Source organism: Talpa occidentalis, unplaced genomic scaffold (genome assembly GCF_014898055.3).
Source record: "Talpa occidentalis isolate TD23 unplaced genomic scaffold, MPIMG_talOcc4v2.1 talOcc4.11, whole genome shotgun sequence".
In the NCBI taxonomy this organism is placed as follows: Eukaryota; Metazoa; Chordata; class Mammalia; order Eulipotyphla; family Talpidae; genus Talpa; species Talpa occidentalis.
The window spans coordinates 70,225,559-70,249,886 of NW_023601104.1; the positions used below are offsets into that span (position 1 = coordinate 70,225,559).

At 38.6% G+C, this 24,328-nt stretch overlaps 1 long non-coding RNA gene across 1 annotated transcript in view; it reads left to right on the top strand.

Annotated features, from left to right (window-relative positions):
• Positions 1-9,762: 9,762 nt before the first annotated feature.
• LOC129145098 (uncharacterized) overlaps positions 9,763-24,328 on the top strand; it is a 188,744-nt gene continuing 174,178 nt past the window's right edge. Inside the window, exon 1 of the long non-coding RNA XR_008550155.1 lies at positions 9,763-9,820. This is a non-coding gene — a long non-coding RNA (uncharacterized LOC129145098). The remainder of the gene's footprint in view (positions 9,821-24,328) is intronic.

Below are 24,328 nucleotides of genomic sequence, written 5' to 3' on the forward strand. Positions count from 1 at the left end.
TTAAGTTTCCAAAGCAGGCAAAACTAGGCTAATAAAAATAAACTAAACCATGGTGTTAACACACAGAATATTAATTATATTTGAGGAGAAGGAGAGAGATGTCCTAGAAAATTCATGAGGGAGGTAGGTTTCTGGAAGTATTCCATTATTTAACTTGTCTGGTGGCTATGTAGGTTTTCACTGTGTGAAAACCTATATTTCAATTTTTCCATTTATTTTAGGTAATCTATATGTGTGTTATATTTTACAACAAACATTTTTTAAAGAATTAAAAATTAAAAATAGTTGGAAATTCTATGTGTATGGTCAAAACTGGGCAACTTATAATCTTCACTGAAGGCTAATGGACAGGGATCTAGAAATTTCCTGAGGGAACCCTAAATGTCAATAATTATTCATCTTTTTTTCCTCCTTGAGCTATTCAATTATTTTAGAGAACAATCTAGCAATTGCTTGCCTGAGGCAGTATTTGCAAGACTGCCAGCAGTCGTAAGCAGAGTATAGAAAAGGGTGGAGGATCTTGTCACTCAGTATGCCAATTTCCACTTCATCTGCCCATTTTCAGTAGGATGCTTCTCTTATCCCAATCCTCGTTGTATTTTGGATGTGTGTAGTTTAATTTTCCCCCAAAAAATCTCCTGTTTGTTGAGGAGAGAATGCCTGGGGATATAACTGTGCCTAATATATATTTTCAAACAAATACCTTGTTTTCAGGTATTTGTTTCTCTTTCCTGTTTGAGAGAACAACTTAATACTATTCCCCAGACTTCTGGTATTCTAGTTATAAAATGACTTATTTCTTGCTTTTATCTCCTGCCTCTTATACAGCTGATATTCACATTTCTTGTGTCCATATTTTATCTTCCAAAACCCTGTTGACTTTTGTTTCCACTTTCATTTTATGTCTTTTTGGGTTGAATTTTGGCATTGAATTGGGTCTTCCCAAAATTCATATTTTGAAGTCCTAACCCTGCACCTCAAAATATGAACTAAGAGATATGGTTTATAAAAATAGTCAAGTTAAAATTAGGTTGTTAGGATGGATCCTAGTCCAATATGACTTGGAGAAGGCAGCAGTCTAAATGCTGAGGAAAGACACCTACAACAGATCCTTTGCTAAACGTCCTGAAAAGGAAGAATTCACTCAACACCTTGATTTTGAATTCAGAGTCTCCAGAAATGTGAAATTTCTATTTTATTCCCCCAGTCTGTAGCATTGTCCTATGGCAGCATAAGATATGTCATTATGAAATAATATAATGACAGTTGAAACAAATTATTTATCATCTTTGTTGTGACACTTTAGAAAGGAACAGGGACAATCTATATTTAAGAGGAAGTTCTAGTAGGTCTTTACCTGTATTATTTTACATAATGGAGGTGTCAATCTATAAATAATAACATTTCCACAAAGTATAAACATAGCATCTGAATTCACATGTGCTCCATTCAAACTTTAGACTCTTCATTAGTGCACTACACTTCTTTGTGCTTCAGTCTAGTCAATGATAACATGGATCTTGTTTAACAATTTGAAGGGACAAAATGTCAATAAAAGTGTTTTTTCCATTGTCAGCTTTCTTAGCAATAATTATTCTTGTCATTATTTAATAGAGGAGAGAAGGAAGAACTGCTATTTGTTGAGTTCTCTGTACTTAATATTTTGGTCCAGTTTTGATATTGAAAATAGCCCTATTGAGGATTATATGTGTTGCCATTTTATAGAATTCAGGCTCAGAAAATTTGGATGCCACTTTCATCGCAATTTCAGTCTCATACCCTTACAAGAAGATAATCAAGTCACATGGACAGAAAGTGGACCAGATCCAGAAATACTGCAGAGACCAGGCAGCTTCATTATCATTATCATTATATCTATATCTATATACACACATCATTTTTCATTTTTGCACAATGTATGCATTTCATCTTGGTTATAGTCCCCATACAATCCCCACCCCCCTTGTTTTTATCCTGCTCCCTCCTCCTCACCCCAGCAATAGTGTGTCTCTGGTTTATAGTTGCTTATTGATTTTGATTTTTACTTTATAATTAGTCATTTTCCTGGTCCCTTATTTAGGTTTTCTAAATTCCTGCTATAAGTGAGACCATCCTGTATTTTTCTTTTTTCTTTCTGACGTATTTCACTGAGCATGATCCCTTACAACTTTATCCATGTTGCTGCAAATTGCATAAGCTTATCTTTTTTGATTGCTGAGTAATATTCCATTGTGTATATATCAGCTTCATTATCTTAAAGGCCTTTCAGGGCTCCTTTATTGGTTTGTGATGACTTCACTAATCTCAAGAGATTCAAACGTGAATATTTTGATACTCAACGCATGTCCTATTGATTAATAGCACCAGCAGTACCTGGAAATAAAATCTCTGGCCTCTCCCTAGACTTCCTGAATCAGAACCTGTAATTGACAAGATTCTCAAGTGACACACACACACACACACACACACACACACACACACATACTCACATACACTCTTACACACTTACACACTTTCACTCACACACTCTAGCTTCAGGAACACTTAGGATAGCATCAGGTGACAACAGGTCTGAATTAATATTAACTCATGTAGGAACACCTCTTTTTTATTTGCTCATTGTCAATTTTCAATGGTTGCCTTTTTTTTTTTTTTAAAGATTTCTTTATTTATACAAGCACTGGGTACAGTCGGAAGCACGGGAGGGTGAGAGAATCCACCAGAGCCAGAGCAGGGAGCAGAACAGGCAGAGTGACAAAGTACACTGCTGAGGGGAGCAGTGGGCACAGCAGGAGAGGTTTGTGTGTCATGTGAGACCCTCTCTGGGGGCCGGAGATTGAATGGCGCTGCAGAGGCTGTGGACAGCTTCGCAGCCCAGCGCTTAACCACTGAGCCACCAGGGGAGGCCCACATGGTTGCCTTTTTCAGTAGAATTGTTGCTGGCATTTTTCATTTATTATCTTACCCTCTGTTACTTAGCTTTTTCAGTAAGCTACCAGTATATTTGTGCATGACTTCTCTCAAAAATGGTCATTTCTGTGAATGTCCTCTGGATCGCAGCCCCTTCTAGGTACCCAGGCTCACACTTACTCTTGCTGCATATTCTTTTTCTCCAGTGTTCTTATGTATCATGAGTAATTTGGGATCTCTCTTTAAATTGACCACTTACCATGCCTATGAAAATTCCCTTCCTCAAACTCAGCAGTCAACTCTTCTTCATCAGTGAAAGTCCTCCTCTTAAAAGAGAAATAACTCAAGGTTCACTACTGAGGAGTTTTAAAGTGATTATTTACAAACTTCAGCAGCATTTAATATCCTAGTTTAAGTTCTCATTTCTTTTATCTAATTCAGGGTGTGACATATGCTGCCTGCATTCTCCATGTTTCTCGAATGATTTATGGTCTCAAGCAGCTGAGCATTTATCTAACTTCTCTACTGAACTGTGAGATGGGACAATGCCTTAATTCATTTCTAACTTCCTGGTGAATGTTTCCTATTGCAGACCTCTCAGAGAATGGACTTCCATCTTTGTATCCAATTGCCCCCTCTGCGTGTCCTGAAATGTCCTCTGTGCGAGAACTGTCAGGGCCATCCAGACTTGTCTCTTCTTGGTTTCGATAGGTAGTTTGTGCAGGGGGGTAGAGGGGAAGTAAATTGAATGTTTTATGAGCCCAGTCTTCTTTATGTCAGAGGTAGTTCAGTTTTGACAAGCGGAACTGTATTTAGTATGGGCTCTTATTTCTAGCTGTAGCCTGAGAAGGTTGCATGTACTCCAAATGAACTCTTGAATCTTCTGATGCTTAAAAGTCTTCACATTATTTGCTCTACCTGAAGAATAAAGGAGGCAATCCTGTCCAGGTCAGAAAGAAAATGACTGAATGTAAAAAGGGTCTTTAGGGATAGTGAAAGGCCAATCTTAATAAAGAAACCATTTTTACTGTCTTTTCCAACATCTCAAGCCCACCTCTAGCAATGGTACTTTATTGATGTGATTGAAATCATATATTTAAATTTCCCAAACATACAACCTTTCCCAGTCCAGTTTCTGTGCCATATATACAATGTGGAGTGAGACAAAGAGCCAGAGCCCAGAAAACAAAGCTGAAGATTTATGAGGCTTTGCAATCCTTTGGAAAAAAGGATCAGATGTTTGTGAAACATCTTTAAGTTTTACTTTCATACTCTTTCTCAAAGCTCGTTTTAGGAAATTACATCTTGAAAATTCAGTCCAAATACAAAAGCAAAATCCTTTCTCTTTGAAATTATATAATAAAACCTGGCACAGTTTTCATCAAAGGAAAATACCAGAGGCAGGAACAGAGAGAAGAGGTTGGATTTCATAGAAATAGGGCAGGTGAAAAGAAATGTTAGTCTTAGGGTCTTGGCTGAAGGATTTGATCCTTTGAACCTGGTCTTTAAACAACATTCTAGGCACCTAAATTCTACGCGGCCACCATGTATTGATTATCATGTACTTTCCTTTCCCTTTTTTCCCTTTTTATCTTTCTTGGATCTATTCTGCCAAGTAGTATTTCCATTCCCCACCCCTTCTGCCTTTTCTGATTCCAGACCTTAACTTCTTCGTGATTACTTTCCTCATCTTGGGTTATCTTGGCTTCATCTTGAATCAAAATAAGTGAGTTAGTTTTAACTTTTTGCAAAACGTACCCAGTTCTCTTTCTGAGCTAAAAATTCACATTTCCAACTGGGGCTGCAGCTCCTCTGAGGAAAACTGACACTTTGCCTCTGGTGGAATTATGAAATTTTGTGAATTTGCCACAGGCAAAACTTGCTGTTTCTGCACAACCTAAATATCTCTACTTTTTTTTTTTTTTTGCAGTCAAAAACTAATGTTCATGATACTTCTCTAGTTAAAAAAAAAAAACAAAAACCTTTTTTAAAATTAAAGTGTTGCAACTTTTTTTTAAACTGAAAATCTTGGAAGACCCTTTTCAAATCCTTTATTCTTTCTATCTGACACAAGGCAAGGGGGAGACTGGACTTCCTTCTATATGTACTGAGCATTTATTTACTCTGCAAGCAATGGTTTTGGTAAGTCTTGTTTCTCAAATGTCCTCATGTTAGTGATCTGTTGAAGGAATGTTGTATGCATTTTGCTGAATTCTCTACCTAGTTAGCTGGTAGTCTTTTAAAAACTTAATTAAAAACAATTGTAGAAATTGCATTATACTTGCCTAACAACTGCCAATCTAGACCTTTGAAGTGTTTGTTCCTCAACCTTGGTCTTCGTAGTCATTTTTAGGCACCCTGGAGCACCCAGCAAGAGGTCAACCCATGAACTGATGCTGGGTCCTAAAATATGACACATGCCTTTGAAAAATTCCATTTTTAGACAGTCATCACAAACTCCATAGCAGTTACATAGCATTGGTTGTATTTCTAGTTTTGTTTTAACATATTTAATCAACAAAGCCTAGTTTTCTACCCTCAATATTAAATAAGACTTCTAATGCTAATACCATGAGAATTTATTGGGGTTATTCTGGGCAAGGCTGTTTTCTAGTCATTCCTTTAATCCACATGACAATTCTTATAAGAGTGTGTGATTATCCATCCTCACTCTTTTGTATGAATAAACTGAGACCAAGAGAAGAGGACTAATTTGCTCCAAATCATACATGCAGACATAGCAAACTGGAGTTCAACTAGGAGTCTACACTACCATACCAGCCCTTGTAATTGGTGACTATATTTTCTGTATGGTATAAGTGATTTATGGTATAGCTATTTGAAATTTAGTTTTAAGGCATTCTGGCTAGAGAGAAAGACAAAAGAACATTTAGTTTTGTCTCTTTCTTCTTGAAGAGGCATAATCAAGAGAAAAAGGTGCAGGAATAAAAATCTTGCTGGTGAACATTCCTCACTAGAACACACCTGGCCTATGACCAAGTGTTGTTTCTGACTGGGTATGAACAACCGCCAGTTATCCATGTGAGTAGATAAATGCATTGCCAATTCAATAGGAGGGATGCGGTGCAATGACATGACAAAGGGAAGAGTGGGTGACATCAGAGCTACATCTGATTTGCAGATTCATTTATCTTGCTATTAACAGAAACTCTCAGGACTCTTGGTGTTACAATATATGCAGTTGGATTATAACTCATTGGTGGGAAATGTTTCCAAGATTACATGTTTTGCATCTTTGGTTAGGCGAAATCCAGAGGTTCCATTTGTTTTCCATCCCTGAGCTGGAATTGGTTCATCTCAACCTTTGTCTTGACCATTCAGCTTTTCTGTGTGATTCTATATTTTCCACCTCACACCCAACATTTGCAAGTTTCCTATCTCTGCGCAGCAGTGCTCTCATTAAAGCTGCTATTTGACATCGCCATTCTCTACTGATATTCTTGGAAACTATTGGAGCAATGTTTGTACAGCTGTAGCCTTTGTTTTCCAATCAAGAGAGGCTAGGGAATATACTAATGAGCTTTCCACACAAACCCAGAGAACATGCCCAGGTAAGGATCATGTGGCTTCAATTTCTATTTTCCCTTTTTTTCTGACACAAGTTCTTTGAACCAGGCAAATGTGTCAATTTGGGTACTGTCAATGTCATAGACTTTCCTTGTTTTTGGATTTTACTTTCACATATTTTGCCAGAGACAATTAAGGAAGAGATTTGTTTGGGAAACACTGGAGAGTTCTGGCCAAAATTCTGCAGGATGAGAATGCCAGGCTCAGTTTCCAACCAAGTTTATTTCTAATGAAAAATAACAACTAGGCGTACAAAATGCTCCTGTGAAGAGTGCCTGCCACCCAGCCATCAGGCAGAGGACAGCAAAGCTCACATGCCAGCCTGGAGGAGCTCCAGTCTCCCTGCACCTGCTTGCTCACTGAGGGGAGGAAAGACAGAGAAGCTGTGTGGCTTAAGAGCATCAGAATCAGGAGAAAATGGCATGACTGGAGATACTGGGGCAGGAGAGAAAGTCACCAACAACAGTTGGGGTTTTAGAGAAAGAGCTTGAGACTCAGCTATGATAGGCAACAGAAGAAAACTATACAACAGGGCCTCCCTGGTGGCGCAGGTGGTTTAGCGCCATACTGTGAAGCTGTCCCTAGCCTCTGCAGCATGGGTTCGATCTCGACCAGCCAGCAAGAATCCCACTTGATGCAGCAGACCTCTCCCGTCTCACCTGCTGCTCCCCTCAACAGTGTATTTTATCAGTCTGCCTGTTCTGTTCCCCGCTCTGTCTCTGGTGAATCCTCTCACCCTCCTGCACATCTGACCTGTACCCCAGTTCTTGTATAAATAAATTAATCTTTAAAAAAAAAAGAAAACTATACTACTGAGCTCTAAAAAAGATGTAATCTTGCTGTTTGTGACAATCTGGATGGATCTGGAGGCAATTTTGCTAAGCCATATAAGCCAGGAAAGACAAAGGCTGGATGATGCCACTCATATGTGGAATATAGAGAAACAAAACAAAGAGTCAGACAGAACCAAATTATAAACAAACCCTTGGCATCTGACTGTAGAATTGAGGCTACAGATGGGGAGGAGGAAATGGGAGGAGAGCAATGGGTGGGGGTGAGGCTGTGGTGGAGGTCTGTGGTGCCTTGGTGGGGGTATAGTGAGGGGGTATAGTGAGGTCACATGCATCTGAAGAGGTGTGAGCCCATGCCTTTGAATCATATACAGTATTATAAGCCAAAGTGATCTCAATAAGAACAGGTATACACAAAACAAGTGAAGAAGCTATGGTCTCAGCATTCTGCTGGTAGTGGAGAGCGAGAGACGGAGGGAGAGGTGCCCAAGCTTCTCTTTCTGTTTCCTTCACCCAAACTACTCTCCAACCATGTCAGTTTCTCTTTTCTTAGGGAAGTGACTAAGGAGGAAGGAGGGAGAGAGGGTGGAGGGAGAGAAGCAGGGAGGAAGAGAGGGAGAAAATGTGCTCTCACTAGTGGTTGCACTGCAGGATGACATGAGGTGAGATTGTAACACATCTGTAAGGCCTATCAGGACATGATGACCTCTTATTTTTTTTTTTTAGATTTACTTATTTATGCATATAAGAGCTGGGGTGTAGGTCAGAGATGCAGGGGGTGAGAGGACTCACCAGAGACAGAGTGGGGAACAGAACAGGCAAACTGACTGAAACACACTGCTGAGGGGAGCCGCGGGTGAGGCAGGAGAGGTCTGCTGCGCCATGTGGGTGGGTTTCTCCTTGGCCGGCCGGGAATCAAACATGTATTTCAGAGGCTGTGGGTTGCTTCATAGTGCGGTGCTTCTCCCCTTGTGCCACCAGGGAGGCCCGATGATCTCTTTTAAACTCCATGGTAAAGTCAAAACTACTTAGTGAGGTGCAGTCCACCAGGCTCTTCAAAATATTTTATATGCCTCCCTGCATCTGGTCTTTTCACCTGCTTCTGTCTTGTCCACTTCTGGATAGGAACTGTGTTTCAGGTCATGGTGAAGTGCCTGCCCTGCTAGGAGCACCTGAGTGTCCTTGGCTGGAATGCTGTTCCTATCTCTCCTTGCCATCAGTGCTTCTCTCAGTGTGCAGACCTCACTTGTTTTTGTTGGCATTTCAGTGCTAAACTTAATTCTCTTTTCCTTTAAAAAAAAAAAAAAAAAACCCACCCTGGACTAGGTTGGTAATCCTTGGTGTTTCCATAGTTTTTGTTGCAGACTCTGCTAGTTGTCTACAGTTGTACTTTTCCACATCCTCCTCATTAATTAGAGAATATCAAGGTACAACTAAAATACGTATCTTTCCATACTCTCTTCTGATAGGTTGCTGATCCATTTCTGATCATTGAAATGTAGGCGTTTCTGGGTAGTTTCTAGGAAATTTTTCCAAATGGGGCAAATTGACTGGTATGTTTCTCTTTGGTCTCTCTCCCTTCTTTCTTTTGTCCTTGTATGTGAATAGCATGCAGAGTGCTAGTTATGCCACTTTGTGACCATGAAGATGAAACTTACACACAAAGGATCATGGAATCAAGAGATGAAAAGACCTTGATGCCATGATTAAACTGTGGAATCAACCCTGGGACTATCACTGGTTTTCTTGTTACATAAGATAAATAAATTTCTTTTAAAGCTACCATTAATTTTTTGTTGTTATTGTTTCTTGCTGTCAAATTCATGTCTGACCACTAACATACTTGTCACTGTTTTTAATTGCTGCTTACTCTTCAGTTCCCAGCACTAGTCTGAGATAAGGGAACACTTTGCTCATTTGTTTTCCCAGCACTGAGCCTGCTCTTTAGCACACAGCAGAAGATCAAAACATTATTTTTGAATTTATGAGGTTTGTAGTATTAATACAAAAGACAGTTTCTCTTTGCTGATGATTATAACTGTAATTATGAATATTACACTTATGTCCATAAAACCCATGGTTCTCAAGTAGCTGAGAATAATTCACTGTAATAAGATACAAATTTAAACTCATAGGATTGATTTTTATGTGTTATCTGTGTTACTACCAGCCTTAATTTTATATGAAACCCATCATTATTGAATCTAAGAAGGTAAATATTGGCAGAAATCTGAGTAAGTGAAAGCCAAGAATAGGTTTTTATCTTAGACAACTGCCTTTTTTGAATTCTGTGAAATTAGACTTGGGGACTAATTTGCATAAGCTAAAATTTAAATTTTATGTAGGTTGTGGACCTCTTATCACCGTGGACTGTACTCTCACAATATGGTCACAGAGGCCATGCTCGTAGGGTTCGTGAGGGCATGCATCTTCAGGGAGACTTCTAAGCAGGTATTTTTTCCTTTCAGTTGCAGCCACCTGAGTCCAGGATGCTACTCTCCACAGCAAGTACCCCAGCAGAGGGAGTTCAGGTAGGAGGCAAGGCCGGCGCTCTCTTTTTAGTTTTAACTGCTCAATAATCAAGGGTTATTCACTGAGTAACTGTATAAGCAAATACTTGAATGTAATCATAGAGGCCTCAATGTAAGAAATTGGCATCTCCACAAAGATCAGGACTCACTAATGAGAAACACACAGATTGGATCAACACAGAGATGATTACCCTGGCATGGTCCCTGAGTACTGATGGGCTGCAATCTGAAGTTTGAATCTGTTCTAAACTGTTTAGGTCACTGTATATGAAGTACATATACTAGCCTTTCATATGCCATTACAGAATGAGAGATTGTCATTCTCCAAGAATCATTCTAGGCCCTTGGTATAGGTACTTGGACTGGGTGGTTCCTACTTGATAATTAGCATCAAGATTATGGGTCCCTACAGTTGGCCAAATCAAGTAAGAGGTCATCTTGCATAAGCGTCTTCATGAAGTCCGTGCTGCATGTGCATTCACAAATCAGTACGAACATGATGGAGAGTTTTCATTTTGTTCTTTTACCTATTACGGTTAGTGGGCTGACTCTAACGTGTTATAATGCATAATACACAATTTTATATTATGACAATTTATAGTAATCTTAATTGTTGGATGGCTTCCTATTTCTAGAGGTACTTGAAACATGAGTCATTGCTTTATTCAAGAGAACTAGAATTTTTTTTCCTAGCAGGATGAAGAAGGTAAGGAAAAATGCCGGACAGTGATCTTCTCCATGATGTGTCACTTATTTCCCCCTGACTGAACATGATGGGTTACATTTTTAGGTTCCAATATTAATGAGTCAAAGCAAGAACAAATCTTGAGACTGAGTTGCTTGTATTTTTTTGTGTGCATGGACAATCACCCTTTCTAATTACACAGTTTTCCTAAATATCATTTCTTACAAATCTGATTATAGATGGATTTTATCTTTCTGCTGGGAAATCGCTATCATCATTGAAGACTGGAAGGGATATTTGATGATTGTCAGTTTAGGGTTGAAAAATTACAGACTCAATATTTTAGCATGAATCAGACAATTATTTTTACACAGGAATTATGCAAATAATGGGACTGGTTTTCCTGCTTAGTTCCTTTAACTTTTAGAGGAAATAATTGGGTGCTCAGACCCATCCAGTTTGGTGTGCCATTGGTTGAGTTTTGCAGGAGACATGGCCGAGCTCGCCATGCCCCACCTGCCATTTACGCCAGCCCAGGCTTCTCTTTCTCGCCTCTCTGCTGTCTGGCCGAGGTCCTGGGGGTTTGGTGCTATACTTCAGAGCTCTCTCGCATCATGGGCCCTTTGCTCTCAGCAATGTATCTCCCTTGCTTTATTTCTCTTTAGACAACCCTTTTGAAACCTCCTCTTTTATTTTTATTCCTGTGCCTTCAGGGTGGCTTATGATGTCTTAATTAACGTTTTTATCTAGTCATTATTGTGACTGCTTTCCAGGGCAATGGTAGGAGGGGAACTTTATAAATAAAGCGATTATTCCCTCAAAATCAAACGGGGCAAGATTTAGCCTCCCTTGTGTGGGTCTGCTGCTCCCTTAGAGGCATCCCCAGCTGAAATCTGCATCAGGGAGCATTTCCTTGCACGTGTGTGTAGGAGGGTCAGATCGCACAACCTGTTTACTTGAGCTGGGTGACATTGTTGGGATGCTGGTGGGTGGTATCACAGCTGCTGTTTGGAAGCTGCCTCAGCAGGGAAGAAACCACACTAAACAGTCAGGAACAAATTGTGCTAAAGTGGGGAAAATGATACAATTGACAAAACTGTTCAGCAGCGGAAATAGCCACAGAACCTGGACTGTATCACTGACTGTATCACCTCATTTGCAGAGTGTCTGGGAATAGTAAGGCCTCGTGATTTTCCTTAATTTCTGCCACATAAAGTTTTCAAGCAATGCCAGGAAATGGGGCACAGAGAGCAGAGTCATGACTTCTTTTCTCCCCAACAAAGGCACTTAACATCCCACATCTCTGTGAGGCTATAGAAGCTGTGAGGCTGATGGGTCTCTGGGGCTGCAGACATTGTCCAAACTATAGTTTGAAAAATCACCATATTTTCTTTGGCTTCATTTTTAAAGCTACAAAAATTATCTCAGTATCAGCAATTATCACTTAAAGGAGGGAGGAGAAGACTTATGTCATTGAATGTTTGCTGCATAATTGAGTTTGGTTTTTAATTACAAAGAAGGGTCATGTGTCAGGGAAGTAACTGTCACTACAGAGCCCTTTGCTCCATTGAGTTCTGCCATTTTTGGCAAACACTATGTCCAGTGCAAAACCTCTGACTGAGTTATTAATCATGTTTGATGGGCAAGCTTCAGTAATCTGCAGCCTGGATACGAAGCCAAGTATCGAGTAGGTAGGATGTGATAACAACACTCTTGATACCTCTCAGTCTTGGACTCAACTCATGATGAAGATTAATTTTTTTCATCTCCATTTAATTAAAGGGAGTAAAAATGAAAGGAAGTGATTTCAGTGTTGTCTCATGCTCTCAGCTGTCATGTTTGTAATCACAAAGAAATGGACCACATGAAGGCTGGCAAAGCATTTGAATAGGGCACGTGGTGTGTGGGTTGCTCGAGAAGGTGGACCCAGGACTACCGCAGACAAAGGAATGGAGGACAGGACTTTCACATGAAGCCAGACATCCTGGTGTTTACCTGTCATCTTTACTTGCCTTTTCAAGGGTCTCCTGTTATTCTGTCAATCTCTGCTAATTTAGTTTGTGGAGAAGAATCCACCCCTTACCCATTGGTCATGAGAGATGGCCCTTCTACCTGCCTTATCTTTGAGAAAGTTCTGTGATCCAACTTCGAGCAAGCAGCTATTACTTTCATGGTCTCAGAGATTGAAAATGAATGTCAATTAAATTACTTCAAGAACTCTGTACTTGAAAGGTCCTCCCTGCATAGCCAGGAAGATCTAAACTCCCATAAAATGACCTCAAATGTTTCCTAGCATTAAAGTGGCTTAAAGGGTTTCTTTTTTCATCAGAAGCAGCATTTCACAAAGTTTGCTCTGTGGAAAACTGATTTTTGGGGTTCTGAGGGCTCCATGGTGAAGAAATTGGGAAAATACTGAATGAAATAAACTCTTAGAATGTTTAATGAACTAACTAGTACTTTGAGTCTGGAAAATAGAAATATATGAAATATATATTTCATGAGGCGTATATATTATTTGACAAACTTTGGGATAAAATTATTCTACAGAACAAATATATTATCCTTAGTATACTTGTGAAATAAGGCAGACAGAAAAGGATATCATATGATACTGCTCATATGTAGCATATATAGAAAAATAAAACAGACTATAAGACCAATTAATCAGTGCCAGAAGGTAAAGGAGGAAGAAAGGTAAATTGGAAAAAAGAGAGACTGTGCTATGGTAAAGGATAGATTTGGACTTTTGTCATGAACTTAACGTAGTATCTACACAAGTTGATTCTCATCAATTAACATCTGAAACATGCAATGTTATGATGCAGTGTTACACACACACGCACACACACACTAAAATAATGGATGTACTGAAGCCTTAAAACTTCTTTCATCTTGTTCTTTATGGTCCAAGAATTTTCATTCTTCCTGGAATTGAAACTTCTAATGTTATCTCTTTCTCTGTTGTTATGGCTATGACTAATAATGCAATCTTTTGACTCATGTTGTCTGGATAAAGTGACAGTGGGGCACTTGCCATTCTTCTGGCTGCCTGGAATCTATGTAATTTCTTTGTTGGCTTTGGGGGATTCCCTATGAGGTGGCTATGAGTGAGACACCTGGAATTCTCCTTCTCTCCATATTCCAGGGCAGCAAGGTAGGAGCATATGACTGCAGCTTAACCAGTTAGATATTTCTGCCTCAGGAGGGTGAATCTTGAGTGTATAGGATAAAGAGAATGGGTGGGTAGGGCTGTAATTGGGTACATCTAGAAATGGTGATACTATAAATATCCCTAGTAGTGACTAATCTGATTCCTTCTTATTTCTAAGCTGAATCATCCAAAATCTTATGTTTTTCAATAAATACCCCTCCTGTTTTAATTCAGATAATACAATGCTTTCTTTTGTACATATAAGCAAAAACTGACTAGTTGAAAACTCTAGACCATTTGCTTTAGTGTCCTGTATTGTTTAAGGACAGTGAATCTGCTTTAGCATTCTTAGCAGAAATGTGACAGTGACTGTTGACTGCTACTGTCTTCCCTTAATCCCCCATCCCCATATACCCTGCCCATCTTGAAGCTCAGCTTGAAGCTCCATGCCAATAATTCTATCATGGAATCCTCCAGTTTTTGATTTAGCAAAGGATATTCAAAATAGGAAAAAAAAAAAGTGCTTCCAATGTGCAGATTAATGGGCTTGCCTGTGATTGGTTTCTATTTTGGGGCAGAGGTAACAGAGCTCAGTGACCTCAGCCAGGAGATCTGGATTTCATGCACATGTCTCTCCTTATCATGGTTAGTTCTCCAGGTAAGGATGAGACATTTGACAATGAACTCATTATTTTGGGAATGTTGGAATGTTTATAGTCGGACAAAAGTTCCCTGGCATAGTTCATTTTTAGGCATACTAGATCTCAGTTTCTTAAACATGAAATTAAATGTGTAAATAAAAAATTAAAGGCCTATGCCTTCATTCCTAAAACCACATGATGTTCAAGTTAAATTCTTCCGAGCCCTAGGGTTCTAGGGCAATATCCCAGGGACAGCTTGCGGGTAGGAGACAAAGTTTGGAGTTTGGGCAGAATTTCAGATCCCTCCCACAAATTCAGCCAGAGCAACTTTTCTTATTGTATAGAATGTTGGGATGCTTATTAAAGCTTTATTTGAATAAGAGTTAGAAAACCAATGACTGGGACAATTGCTAATAGCCATTCAATGTTGTAATTTCATATGTCTGTATTTTAGTGATAGTGATAGTTCTTAAACTATTAACTGCTTCCATTCTTTCTCTACTGTAGCCTGTGTTCCTCTTTGGACATACATGGGAAAACAGTACTCGCTGAAGTTCCAAGTGTATGTCCATCACTTTCACATTTCTCCTGAGGAGTAAGAGGCTTTAGGTTCTGCTGCTTCTAAATGTACTTCTTATATTGAAAAGTTACATTTAAAAGCCCCATTAATTATTAACTACCCTCAAGTGCTTAGTGATAAATTGATGGTTCCTAAACCAAGAACAGGAGGAAGTACAACTGCAAGAATCTGACAGTCCTTTGGCAGCTGTTGTCTCCTGCCATAATCTTCAGCATTCTCTCTCCTGCTTCCTGTAGGTCATCCCCCACCTTGTCCCTAGAGACCATATCTACTTTTGTCTGCTGGTGGATTCACCCTCCTTAGTACTTGCCTTGGGTAAGCTTTATGGGGCCAGATAACTACATCCTCCAAGGCACTGTTGTCAGCCTGGGGCCTACAGAATGGTGTGCCCAGAGTACTGTGAACAGAATTAGACTGATGGACTTTACCTGGACAAAGTTTACCAACTTCAAGACCCAGCTTTAGTCCTCCTCTTGTGCTGCTTTCCCCATATTCCCCATATGGAGGGTGGTGTCTAAAGAATTCATCTAGTCCTGAACTCAGTTGCAGACTTTCTTCTAGTAGTATTTTAGGTAGCTCTTATAATTTTGGTTAATTTGCTCTTTAGTTCTGGTTTTTTCCCTAAACTTTCTGAGCTATATGAATTCTCACCACCACATAGCACCATTGTTGTAAGCAGACAGAATTTTATCCCTCAGGACACTATTCCTTGGCAAATGAAAGCTCAATAAAATATTTGGTGGTGAGGTTTTTTGCCCATCTGTAAAATTAATGCTCAAATATTCACATAGTGACTGTATTTAAAATAAGCGTGGGTTTGTTTTTTTTTAGGTGTTTATTTTTTAAGTGTTTTGTGTTTTGAAAAGCTTCTATAAAAATTGCCAAGTGGTGGTTTCATTGCAAAGTGTTTTTAGTTCAATGTTTTGAGTTAAATATTGTGGTTCCCCAGTTGTCGTCCCCAGTATCTCTTACCTCACTAAGATTTCACCCATAGTGGAATCTTACTTTGTGCCCTGTGCTGCAGTAAAGTAATTCTTCAATTAGTAACAACAGTAAGAAAATAAAGTGAATCATCCTTGCCAAGTACAAAGAGATTACAAATTCCCATTTTACAAAGAAAACACTAAATATAGATGTGCCCCCATTGAGCTGCTGCATCAGAAAAGAGAATATTCGCGTAAGAGAAGGAAACAGGTTTGATGTATGATCTGTCAAACGGAGAAACTTCGATAGAGCATTTTGTCCTCTGTGGTCCCAAACTTCCCTTACTAAATTCTGCCTTCTTTCTCAAACATTTCCCAAGCAACATACTATGGGCTATTTTGAGGAAATATTTTCACAAAATAACTAAACCTTATGTTTGCAGACAGGCTATGAAGTCTAGGGTTTTTACAAGAAAATTTCATCTCACACTAGAACTTCTTGATCCAACTGGCACCCCTACTTCCCATGAATCCTGAAGAACAGATGGAAGTGGAAACCTGATTTTGACTGAGATTTAACTCAGTTAGGAATAATTTTAAAAATCTGCTATCAATAGCCCACTAGCTTCTGATGCTTTTGTTTGAGTCGGCTGGTTTCTCTCAGGAAAAATGAAGAAAAATTCACAAAACTGAGTCTGCTTTTAATGGGGAGCAAAAAAGTAAAAATTAAAAATCAGTTTCAGCAAATGAGTTCAATCACTTATTAAAAGTGACAGGGAACATGAACGTGTATAAAGAGACTGTAAAATACCCACAGGTGACAGTAATGCTGTTGCTCTAGTTAGTAGGTCTCCTGAGAATGTGCAGCCAAATGCATGTAGACCCTCTTGCTCTGTAAATAGAATGTCCTGTGCTTTCGGTTTAAGCCAAGACTTAGTAGCTTCCTTCTTCCAGACCACAAAATCTTCTACTACCCAAGAAGAGATACTGAGACTTTGGTGGGCATGGACGACACCTGGGACTCTCGAGTGTTCGGGCTATTCTGACCTCAGCAATAAAATCAGTGGGGCTTTTCTATTTCATCAAAGTGCCTCTTAGAGGAGCTAAAATACGTTTCGTGGCTCTTTCCCCACTCAGGCCTCCAAGACCTGAGTTATGATTCTTTACTATTACTCGTACTTAGAAGTTAGAGAACAAAGAGAAAATATTTTATTTACTTATTTATTTTCTTACATCATTGTTCATTTTTGTACAATATTTGATTTCTCCCCTCAGGTGTAGCCTCCATAATTCTCTCACCACCACATCACCGGTAAATAGCCACCATCATCCCTTGTGCTCTACCCTCCCCTATTTTAACCCATTTTCCTCAGATCTATAGTTTGCCTGCAAGTTTGTCTCTTAAAGAGAAAAACCATATGAGCACATTTTCCTCCTAAATGTTGAAGCTCATACGGGGTTTTTCCCCACACCCTGTGACTAACCTGGCCATTTGTAGTTCTTTTGTCCTTTACAAAAATACCAGTTGCCGGAAAATTTTACATAGATCTCATTCTAGCTTGCCTAGAGGAGTTGACGAGCGAGTATTTAGAGGCTGATACCTCTAAATTACACATACTATCTTAGAAACTTGAGCCAGCGTTATGGTAAAGCTGTATGTTTTTCAGAGCTGGGAGCACCCTAAGAGGATAGTCAGCACAATCGTCCATTTTGTAGATCATTAAGAACCGCTGATGTGTATATAGCCAATTTTAGCTCATGTTTTTATGTACAAAATTTAATTTGAGATCTGAGAAGATACAATTCTCATCGCATACAGAGAAAGCACATTTTAGGGTTCAAATGACCTAAAAAAAAAACCAAAAAACACGTGCAACTATGAGACTGCAGATTAGTGTCAGAAGCAAGTTTAGAAACAAGGTCTTCCCTTGTCCAGGCCAGTTCTCATCCTCTGTATGTTACCTCTTTGGGACCCAGAGCAGCGTGTCTCGGGCCTTCTGTTCAAAGACTAGACTTAGCTCTCCACCTAGTTAGGCTCCGGCTTTGTGTCAGAATTCTCCTACTTGTGCATGTTTAATATCCCAAGCTCTAAAGAAAAATATAATAAATCCGAAGCTAAAGTAGGGACTTTTCAATAAGTCCTTTTTTGATCCCCAGATAAGGACCAGCATTTCTCTGTCGTGTGCTTTAACCCAGAAAAAAAAAAAAATCCATTTCCTCTAAAGCACCTCTGAAGCCTTTCTTTCACAATTTGTATGGACTCCTCTATTCATCAAATATTTGTTAGTAGAATAATATCTGTGAGACCTGTGCTTATACTTGATTTTTTTCAGACCATTCTATCTAGAATACTTACCAACATTTTATTACTCAAAAGATGTTTGATGTTCAGCATCTTTTTCAAAGAGTGTCAAATAAACACATATATTAAACTTTATCAAATGTTTCCGTAGCATCTGTTGAGAACTATAGGGACTACACCTGAGGGGAGAAATCAAATATACAAAAATGGATAGTGATATAAGAAAATAAAAAAAATGTAAGTTTAAAAATATAAGAAAAATTAAACACATAGAGCATTGAAATAGATACTTCAGAAATAAAATCAATTATCTTTTAACGTCTGATGGAAGGAGTCATTTGTTTTTTTTAGGCCCGCCCCTCACCATATTAGAACAGGATCTTACACATAGTAGGTGCTCAGTAGATACCTGTGAACTCTTATTTAAGGAGAGATTATGGATTTTACACAATTCTGTAGCTATTTGACCTATAGGCAACTTCTTATCCCAGTGTTCTTAACCAGAAAAAATTTTGCCTCCCAGACGACATTGGGCAATCACTGAAATTTTTTTTATTGACAGAATATTGGTTTGTAACATTATTTAGGCTTCAGCTTTTTAAATTAAATTCTATGTATGCCACCAGAATGCTATTTTCTATTTATCTCCGTACAATTGATCTCTTTTACCTGATTTACCCTGGTGCCTCCTCCTTCCCTTCTGATAGCAACAGTTTTGCTCTTGAAGTCTAAAAGTATGCTTTTGTTTTATTTAGTTCATTTGTTTGTTTTTTCCACCATGTGTGAAATACTACTACTGTGTTTTTCTCTATCTGGCTTATTTCTCTAAGCATAATAGCCTCTTTTTCCATCCACATTGTTGTAAATGGCACAACGTCATCTTTTTGTTTTATGTCTCAGTAATGTTCCATTGTGTATAAATGCCCATCAGCTTTTACCAGCTTGTGTGTTGATGACACTTTGGTTGTTTCTGAGTTTTGATTATTATGAATAATGCTGTGAAAAACATGTTATTGCTCGTATCTCTTTGAGTTACTGTTTGCATATTCTTCAGATACCCAGAAATGTGATCATTGTATTTTATATGCTATTTCTTTTTCAATTTTTTGAGGCGTCTCCTTACCGATTTTCATGATCACTGTATCAATTTGCATGCTTACCAACAGTGTGCAAGGGTTCCTTTCTCTCCACATACTTGTCGATGTCTGTTTTTCATTTCTTTTTGATCATGGCCATTCTTATGAGTATGGTATCTCATTGTTTTGCTTTTCATTTCCTGAATAATAAGTGAACATCTTTCATTCATGTAACTGTTGACCATCTGTGTGTCTTCTTTAAAGAAATGTCTATTCAGATTCTCTGCCCATTTTTTAGTGGATTTTGGAATTTTTTTTTTTTTTTTTGGTGGTTGTTGCATTATATTAATTGTCTCCATAGTTTGGATATAACCTGTTGTCTGATAAATGATTTGAAAATATCTTCTCCCATTCAGTAAGTTGCTTTTCATTTTAATGATGGTTTCTTTCACTTTACAGAAGCTTTTTAGTTTGATATAGTCCCATTTGTTTTTTATTCTTTTATTTCTCTTGCATTGGAGATGTATCCACAAAAATAATGATAAGGCTGATGTTGAAGAGCTTATCACCATTTTTTTTTTCTATATACTTCACGATTTCAGGTATTATCGTGAAGTCTTTAGGTGATATTTTTGACACACAATTTGGAGTGACGATGGGAGAACTGTCATTGCTACTAGCATCTAGTGGTTTGAGATCAGGGGGAGCTGGAAATAACCTACAGGGCACAGGCCAGCCCACCAAACAATGTATTGTCCTGCTCAAATGTCAGTAATGCTCAGATTGAGAAACCATGGCTTATGTAGATCTCTCACTAAAACCTTTATGGATTTCAGTTTAATCTAATGTGATATTTCAAGGGTATTTTCAGTGCTTATTTTGCATCAGTAGTTTATTTCATGTGAAATCCTATTGTCAACACAGCCACTGATAATCATATCTACTTCTCCAATTTTGGATCATCACAACCCTTTGGTATCGTTCCATGTCTGTTACTATGCTACATGAAAGGGTGGAGTGCAGATTTGATGAAACCTCATGGGAAGCTCAATTGTTTCAGTGTCTTTGCTAGAATTTGTACTATTTACCCACATTATTTTACTATGAAAATTTGAAGTAGACAATAGCTTAATTATGGGAAAGAATATATCCTATATGCTATTTGAAGGGATAGAGCATTTTAGAGCAATGTGAGGGGCTACCCAGAGATTTGGAAACAGCTACTGGGTAAGGAATAAAGAAAAGTGAATGGAGGTATGGGATAGGGATCGAATTCCAGAAACAGTTTTGTGAACAAAACATTAAATTAGTTTAAATTATTTTAGTTTGCATCTGACTTGGCGATTCATGGAGAAAACTTGGTTATATTGGGCAGATAATCGGTCCTGGAAAATGAAAATGCTGTATTTCCCAGAGGAGATGATCAATATGGGACTTTTGGGAAATTTCTGTGCAGAGAGCCAGAGTACAGTTTAGGAAAGCAGCACCAAAGGCAAGTGGCCATGGAGTTGTGTGTCCAGAAGAGGAAGAGACCATGCAAGAAAACAGGATGAGTAGATCTAACAGAGCCTGGGGGGAAGGGTAGTTTCAGTATGAAACTGATCGTGAACTCCTCTGAAATGAAGAATATATCCCTAAGCTAGATACTAGCTTGTGCTTGAGGACCATCAAAATAGCACTTGCCAACATCAACCATTAATGCAACATTGTCAGGATGGAGGGTTGATATGATCTATGTACCTGAACCGGCCATTCCTTGAAAGGATCCAATTGTTTTGTGACCCTTGTCCTTACTCCTTTCACTGCAGAGCCCTTCTCCTTCACTCTCTCTGCTCTGGCTTATCTTCAGATACCAGCCCAAGTGGTACCTTTTTATTGTTTGGTAACATCTAGGAGGCACTGACCACATCTTTGTTTGAGCGCCTTTTTTACCTTATATACAGTTTCTCGATGTTGGTATGTTAGTCTTTCGAGAAATTCTTATTTTCACACCACAGTTAGAAATGGGCTTGTCAGTGTGTGTTGCCAACAGTTCAGTTTCTGAAATGCTGCTATTTTAGGCTAGATAGTGATGTCTGAGCCAAGGTTTCACTACTTTGTTTTCTTTGTACTTACCACTTTATAAAAATGAGAGGAAAATGGGAAGATTAAAAAAAATGGAAAGAGTGGTTTATATAAACTTCTCTGAGGCCATGTTGAGCTTTATTAAGTGTGTTTGTTGATAATGGGAACACTCAAATCTCAATTAGATACTCATTGGATTCAAACCTGATCAATTCTTCACAAGAACATGATTTTTGAATCACATGGAAGTCTGGATACATTTTAAGATTAAATTACCAATACATACTTAAAACACTTACGTAACTCTTTCTTTAGATGTTACTAGCTTTAAAAGGTTACTGTGGTGAAATAAATTTGAAAAATGCTAGGTCAAATCAAATATGTAAATTCTTTCCTCCTGGCCTTTCAGTTCGTTGGATCTGCTAATATTCATGGAGATTCTTGAAGAGAGGCAAATATTAAGCATTTCCAAATGTCTTTGATTAAGTGATCCTTTCCTGTTGATGCATATTTAAAGATTACAATTGAGTGAAAAAATGCGGGGTCAGGGGTGACATGTATCAGAACGTGCTCCAGGTATTTGTTAGGCCTTCCTTCCACCCGCTTTCTCCCTGCCATCCTTCATTGGCAAATATCCTATAATGTGGTTTTTCTTATAAAACAAAGGAATTTCTCGATTGTATATTTTATATTTTTCCCATTAGAAAAAAGTATAATGAGCCTATATGTTAGGAAGTTCTACTTATTAGGTAACAGAAAATTTTTTTATCTTGGTTATGAAACCTCACTTTACTTGATTTTCCTTTATTTTCTTTTTTACTCCTGTCACAACATGATCAGTTGGTTTTGGTTTCTGTGTTTATTTTTAGGTTGCAGGAGACATCGTGTAGACTTTAGAAATAAAGTCTTGATCACAGAACATCCCCGGACTTAACAACTCGGTGGTGATGCATAGAGGAATGAACACACAAGATGCACATCAGTGCTTGGTAGATTTGCGCACTAGCCAAGTATCTTGTTTCTGTATGCTGAGGGGATGCAAATTCTGCTATTTCATGTTACTGTCTCTCAAGTAACCCTACTTAGGTAGTTGGAAGAACTTTTCATGAATGGCGAGAACCTCCTGTAGCAAGTTTACATCATTTGTATGCATTAGTCTCTTGTGAGCATATTTGCTTTTTTTTTTTTATCTACACTGAGACCAAATCCTTTCCCTAGGGCACTTACCACATTGTAGACCTGAGAAGTTGAGACCCCCACTCTGTATCTTTAAAGACTTCCCAGAAGTACTACCAGCCACAGGTGCCTCCGTCTTCTAGACAGCACATTGACACGTCGCCTCTGTCTGTGAGCTCACTTGCCTTTCCTGAGCATTCTACTCCAGCCTGATATTAGACTCGCTCTTACCACGCATTTCTGTCCTTGATACTCAGCTCTCAAGCCAGAGAGTAAACATTCTTGATTTTACAGGCCATCAAATCTTCCCTAACAGCTCAACTCTGCTTTTGTAGCATGGACACAGTCATAGATGATGCGTAAACAGTGGTTGTGTTTCTATTAAGCTTTGTTTACACAACAGGCTGGCTTTGCTCAAAGGCTATAGTTTGCAGACCTGTACTCAGAAACATCTGACGAAATAGATACTAAGAGAATGGGTAGGAACCAAGGAGCATGATGGGTAGGAGCCAAAATCATCATATTGGTTAGTGGTGGAGCTAGGATTTAAATCTAGGCTAGGCTGTTGGGAAACCCCACATTCTTTCTAGCATGTAACCTTAGTCCTACACAATAAACTAGGAAGGAATTAGATATTTAGATAGGAAGGAGAGGGGACTTATATCCAGGATTAAGGATAAGAGAATCAAAAGCACAGAGATCATGGTACATTCTGGTGACAATAAGTAGCTGAGCTTGACAGTCGAAGAGGCCACCTCACTAGTGACAAAGGTAGCTTGGGAGAAAGGCAGATGAGTAGGTTAGGAGCATATTTGGCTGTGAGTATCAGAAACCTGAATGAACCATGGTTTAAAATGAAGTTAACATTTATGAGGAATCTAGAGATTGGCAAGCTGGGGCTAGTGGAGCAAATTTATAGTTCCATAAGAGATAGAAGCTTGTTCTGTGTTTCTGCTTAGCCACCCTTGGCATAACCAAGTCTTCTTGTCTCACAGTCTATCAAGAAAAACCTAGGGCATCAAGGCCTCATACCAAATCATGAGGACAGGGTAAAAGGGTATAATGTTATTTTAGCAGTGCTGTCTCCTTTTTAAAGAGCTTTTATGGAAATCCCCCGTAACAACTTCTTTTTTATACATCCTTGAATAGAAAATGTTAGTGTCTGCATCAGCTACAGTGATTGCTGGGAATTGTGTGAGATATAAAGTCAGGATTCTGTTTGTAATAGATCGATATCTAGCATTGCCTATGGCAGTACAAATATCTGGACCATAAAACATATGTATATTATAAATCCTGATTTTTGGAGTTCTTTGTATGTTCATTTAACAAATGCTATTGTGAGCTAGTTAGATGACACATACTGTGTTAGATAAGGGAGCTCCAACAGCAACACAGTAAAGATGTGTTCATAGCCCACTCATCTGAAGACCTGAAAGCTTGGCTTAGGAACTGAGGAAGATCTTCCCACAATGGAGGTTCTTTCTTTTTCTTTTTATTCAAATGCTTCCACTAAACACCAGAAGTCTTGTAAATTTCAAGTTTACAAGATGATATGTATTCTCTCTTACAGGTCTTTCCTTTAAGGCCAAGTTTTGTAATAATTTAACATTTATTTAGCACCACTGGCCTGGCGGTGGTACAGAAAATGGAAAAAAAATGATAGTTTTTGCCTCATAAGCTTGCCATCTATTACATATTACTGTCTCTTTCTACCTGAAAGCTTAATGTCCTGCAGCCAAGTATAAAAGGTTGTTTTAAATAAAGGTGTTCATCAAGATATGTAGGTTTACAATTACTTACTTTTTCTTGGGACATTAATCTTCTGTATGTATTTATTGCTATGGGCTGTCAGGACACTAGTGGGAGATTTCTCTATAGTATAAATTTCAGGGAAAATTTGCACACAA